At 34.9% G+C, this 6,149-nt stretch overlaps 1 protein-coding gene across 1 annotated transcript in view; it reads left to right on the forward strand.

Annotated features, from left to right (window-relative positions):
• The window catches only part of LOC134677513 (tubulin beta-1 chain-like), a 32,586-nt gene extending 28,216 nt beyond the window's left edge, over positions 1-4,370 (forward strand). The window contains exons 14-15 of the mRNA XM_063535980.1: positions 5-969; positions 3,462-4,370. The gene's annotated coding sequence lies outside the window, so the exon portion shown is untranslated. The remainder of the gene's footprint in view (positions 1-4; positions 970-3,461) is intronic.
• Positions 4,371-6,149: the final 1,779 nt, after the last annotated feature.

Here is a 6,149-nt window from a genome sequence, read left to right on the forward strand (position 1 = left end):
TTAGTTTCAGTATTATTACCAACTATGATGACAGCCAATCAAAAGGATCCATATTTCTACCGTATGCCAGTCTACCCAATGTACGCTAGAACGGGACTACCATATAACGAAAATCTAGAAACTCATACGAAAACACCTGTTATTCAGAGTTCTCATCAAGCAAATAAACCACAAATCATATCTCCTAACGAATACACGTTTACTGCAAAACCGATAGAACCGGTTAATCTAAAACCGGTTGATTCCGAACCGGTTTCGAGAAATGGAGATACAGAACAAAGGAAATTTGATAAGACCATACCCGCTTACATCTTTAAATCTGTGGAACTGAACAATCATGATGTTAATGATGATGAGGTAAATGTAAATGATATTTTTCAAAATGTCAGACCATCACAGATACACAGAATACAGGTACCAATAATAAGCAAAGAACCGGATAGTCTGCCGAAGCAAAATATGTTATCATTTGTCCGTCCTGGACTTTTAAAAAACCGATTACCTGTGTCTAACAAAAAAGCGGCAAATTACCCCACAAAGGAACATAATTTACGGCTAACTTACAGACCACCGCTAAGCGGATTATCGCTACCGATAGAAAACATAAAACCGGTAATTAAACCAGTAAACGAACTGACGGCATTACCCGACAAATATGACAATTGCGAAAAACAGGTATACCCGTTGCCTTTATTAGCCCAAAAACCGGTTAGTAAAAACACTCACAAAGACAGATTGCTCAAGGAAAAATTGGTATCATTGCTACTGTCTTCAAAAAAAGATTTAGAAAAGCAAGTAAAGGACTTACAGTATATACATGATACACTGAAGTCGGAAACTATGTACAAGATCGGACATCTCACGAGTCACATGAACAAGATGAATAAGCATATGAATATGTTGTATAAAAGTGTTCAGAATAATCATAATAATTGGGACGCGCTTCAAATTTTGAAAGCATATGAAGAGGTAATCTATAAAGCTATTACGCTCACTTTCATATAGAGCAGCGGTCGGCAACCTTTTAGCAGCCAAGGGCCACATAGTGGTTAACAAAGTTGACGCGGGCGCACTTTGTTAATATTCATGACTTTATCAGACATTGTCGTTTGTCAATATTACACACAGAATAGCCAGGGAGGCTCGCGGGCCGCTTGTTGCCGACCGCTGATATAGAGTACGTATACTTGTCACCCTTGTCTTTAAGAGGTACAGTAATTAGCTATACATTTTGGTCAGGCTATAGATAATAGCACGGTTTTAACCGGTTTTTCTTATTTTAGGGAATTTACTTTTTAACCGGTTTACCAAAATTAGAAAATAGTGTTAATACAATTAATAGCTGATTCTTGGACACTAAGTTTTCTAAATATTTTAGGTGAAACATAACGACTTGAAACGAGGCCCACTAAACGTGACGAAGTCATTCCTCAGGGCTAAAAAAAAACCGAAACAGCCAAAAAAAAGGCTGAAGAAGCCAATTGGATCCCTCCTAAGACCGGTTATAAGCTGGGCATACTATGACGAAACGGATTAACGGCTTGGACATAGCTAGCTAAATAATACCTATTACTTTATTTTTATTATAGAAACCGGCCTATCAGTGGTTTTAAGCCTTTTACAGTTTATAATATGCTCTCTGGTTTTATTAACCTTTTGGCCGCCGGACCTAGTCCGCAAAGACGCTCACTCACACGCCAGAGCAAATTTTAAGTAAACAACTAATAAAAAGTTTAGGGATTGCAAATAGTGATATCGATATTTACAATATTATGGTAAAAATCTTTTTAATTTAGCTTTGTTCTTATCCTGTTTTAATTTCATTCCAAATTGCCAAAATTAAACATATGTTTTACACCCGAAAATGTTTAAAATATAGGGATTTAACATAAAAAACAACCACTAAACAATGTCGATTCAAGACGTGATATCGCCGCACTAGGCTGTACGAGAAGTCTTTTATACAAGACAACGGCGCCCATGGACTGCCCGCAATGCAGACCGACAAGGACTGTTTCCGCGCGGATCAAGTAATAATAGTCTCTAGGTCAACGGCGTAAGCGCTTGTCGGTACGTAAACTTTATTGGCGTAACGTTAAAGCTGCGCATCATGTGTCGATAAAGTCAATATACCGGAACTGTTTTAGTGAAAATTACACGTGGGTTGAATTTTTAATGAGTGAAGATATTATTCCGGAATTAGAATCTATCATTATAATTTCAGTTTGGTTTACATTAATCTATAGGTAAACTCTTATCAAAAAAACGTTCAACGACTTGTTACAAAAAAATTACACATTAACTTCAATGTTATAAGTGTTATAACAATAAAAGTAAAGTCTGATAAACAGGTATGTCCCTGTACCACACTTGTGTGAAGCGGTCGCTGCAGTGTATCCCTTCCCACTAAGCTATAAAATAACATCAATTATTTTTTTTTATTTATCTCTTCTGCAATTAAATAGTCCACAATCTACAATGGCAAATTTACTTGTCTGACTCTACTTTATAGAGCTAAAGAAGCTACCTGAACTTTAAATATAGTTATGCCTATCTGACTCTCGTTCTACGTATTCTAGTAAGTAGTTACCTACTATTCGTTGAAAAAAATTGGCGATTAACAAGTGTTCAAATACTTAGATAAAAACATATTTCTGACTTTATATTTACTTTAAAAATTACCATATCGAGTTAACATTCCCATCCCTAGCTGTCTTTTATACAAGACAACGGCGACGAGGAACATGAAAAATGTTGAAAATTGGAGCAATTTTTTTAAATGCCTTATTATAAAAGAAGGGATTTATATAGCGGCTTAAAAAGCAAATAAATGAAAAAACAAAGACCTTAAATATGAACACGAGTGTAAATGAAATTGCAATTGTTATTATTTTCACATTAACTCAGTGGTTGAATTTGTGTCTTGTATACAAGACGACGGCGCCAGCGTATCGTTCTATCGTTGTCTTCTATACCGGACAACGGCGGTCAAAGGGTTAAAAATATTTATTTATTAACCCTTATTTAGTCTAACCGATTTTCCAGCCCGGTTAAAACCTATATAGTCGGTTGGTGCCGTGCTTATTATTCCTCGGCTTTTAGGAGCAGGTTTGTTTTTAATATAAGGCTAATTATTATTTAGTTCAAAAGAACTATATGAATGAAAAATGATTCAACAACTAAAAAGTTGTTTAATAATTTTTCATTCATTTTTAGATTTGGATAAAATTAACTGGTTAAGAGCTCCTATACGAAAATATACGTTTTCGTAATTCATACGAAGTTTTTAATAAAATAAAAATTGGCCCTTGTATTTTCACTACTTGTCATCGATAAGGTAAACCCAGAAACCACGATAGAGTTAGACCGAGAAAAATCTGCAACACTTGCACTGCGTATGCTATCGAAATCGTTGCAGACTTTTCTCGGTGTAACTCTTAATAATTTTCTAAACATTTTAGGTAAAAAAGAACAACGATACGGTCCGAGAGCTGCTGAGCGCGATGCGGTCATACCTTAGGGCTAAGAAGAAGGCAGTCGGATCGCGCGTTGAGAAAAGCCCTTCGAATTACGGCATCAGCTGGGCTTACTACGACGACACCATGCCTTGAAACCTATACTGATATTCAGGACTAGGAGTAAACTGACAGTTACCTGCAAAAATATATGTTTCATCGGAGGCCCCAACAATACATGACACACTCATATCGTCGGGTGACAAGCAAGTCACTAAGTACTATCAAGAAATTAAAGTAACAATGCACTTATTACACTTGTAACACGGTTTATTGTCCAATAATTTCAATGGTGTTAGTTAGCGACTTTTGCTTGTCACCCGACGATATGGATCTACAAATAAAATTATATTATATTATTGCGGCCTTCGACATGGCTCGGAACCGGATTTTTCTTTATACATAAAATACCGGTAATATTTCGTACTTTAGTTTATTATTTCATTTTTAATGAGACACTTTAATAATAAGAAGTTGAACCTAAATACATGATTCAGTCCTACATAAAGAGCATAAAATAATTAAAAATATTGGCCTATTTCGGGTTTTTCAAAAAATCCGGTTCCGAGCCTTCGCCTTCGATGTGAAACATTATTGCATATGACTGTACTTTAATTGGTAAAAAACGATTTTATGTAAAAATAAGATTAAGGAGGTATAAAAATATAAAATAAGTCATATAAAATCCACCGATCATTTCGTGTTAATGACCTAGGACAAGTGACCCTTTAAAATTTAAATGACTACCAAAAGGAAGATACTCCAAATAAATCTGTAATCGGGTTAAAGTTTACACTTTAAGTAAGTGAAGTTTGTAATCTAAGTTATTTAGAATAAAAGTCTTTGTATATGAAATATATTTTATTAAATTTTAAAATATAACACAGTGCACAATCACGCTTCATATAATTACATTTTTACAACACGTAAAGTTACGCCCTGATCGTACGTAGTGTCACAACGGATAATACTATGCGGACATCTCTATATACAGCAATAGCTTGTCTTTTTATAATCACTACTATTATATAAGTATTAATGTATTTTTCTAACACAAAGCGAGAATGGTGGCAACGAAAGTGTTAATATGTTAATGCGTATTCCTATCCTTGTTCCTTTTTCGTCTAATATAAATTAAGTAGGTACCTATTACCTATTCTATACTTCTTTTTTTTTAGCATTAGAAGTAAGGTAAACAATCTTGATGTGTCTTTTGAAAAACACATTTTTAAAATAAGTTACGGCAAATATGTAACAATTCTATTATGAATCTAATACGATCATTTATATTCTTCTGCTTTCATAAGTAATAAGTAGTTTTTGATTTTTAAAAAGCGTTTTTCAATTAAAAGACATGTCAAGATCGCTTACCTTCTTGCAAGTTCTTTCTAATGCTAAAAAAAACGAACTATAGGTTAGTTCAACCTCTAGCGGTCCACCATACAAGATCATTTGGCAGTTTTTAAATCAATGGTATTAGAAATTAGAACTGGATAAGTCTCGTTTTAAAATCGAACGAAACCGAACAACAGTAACTCCTTTCTATTTAATACTGATTAAAATCTTAGTGTAGGTAATTTGTACTACTACATATTAGGACCGTGGGACGCTAGAGGTTTAATGATTAATTTTTATATTATATAAATAACACGAAATATAATTATAGTGTTAAAATCGGCAGAGTAATTAGTCTTCTCTATTTATTTCTGTTGGCATTTATATTGATCATATTTTATAAAAACCGGTTATTTTACACGAAACCGGTTACAATCTGCATTAAACAGAGTAATTTTGTTACGACCATACATTAAGGGGTAAATATGTCTTTTACTATGGAGCCTACGCCGAAAACGCAAAAAACAGCTGGCTCATACATTTGGGCTAATCATTGTCTATGTTTTGTAAGGAACACCAGATTTTTTTTGTCATATCTATTTTCAGTATGACCAACATATTCAACTCTCAGAGATAACCAAATCATCGTGTACAGGAACTTTTTTTGAAAATTATGTAAAAAAAAATCTTTAACTCGTTCCCTGAGTCGACGGAGCGGGGCTCCTATTTCTGGACAGTTTGCCCATCGGGCATCTGAAGCAACCTATCCTAAACGAACCTATCCTACCTATATATTGGTTTAATGTGACAATCGTCAAAACATTACACAGGAACATTACGGTCTGCCTGATCTTACGATCGGCCGCCGACATATATACCCTCAATTGGCTTAAGAAACCATTTGAGGGTAGAATTTGCTTACTCCTTTTTAAATACCTAAAGATACAGACTATAACTACAATAATAATACAGTTATGTATATTATGTAGGTACAATTATTCTAACGTACCGTTACGCCTCGTATAGTTCGTAGCTTTGTAATAGATCCCGGCGGCTAATCCTATTGTCTATTGTTAAGTAAAACCGCACGTGCTACTTACATGCAAAAAAAGGGTCATACTTATTCTATTTGGCACCTGAGCGCAGGCTAGTCCAACGCTCAAAAAACCAGTGTAGGTGCGCTCTCCGATAACGCGCCTTTGTTATGCATCTCGATGACTCATTTTAGACTGGTTCTGTAGCATTCGACTCGCCGGCACTCAGTAACCGAAGTACTGTACTTTTTATGCAGGTTTGTGG

The sequence above is a fragment of the Cydia fagiglandana genome, chromosome 26 (assembly GCF_963556715.1).
Source record: "Cydia fagiglandana chromosome 26, ilCydFagi1.1, whole genome shotgun sequence".
Classification (NCBI taxonomy): domain Eukaryota; kingdom Metazoa; phylum Arthropoda; class Insecta; order Lepidoptera; family Tortricidae; genus Cydia; species Cydia fagiglandana.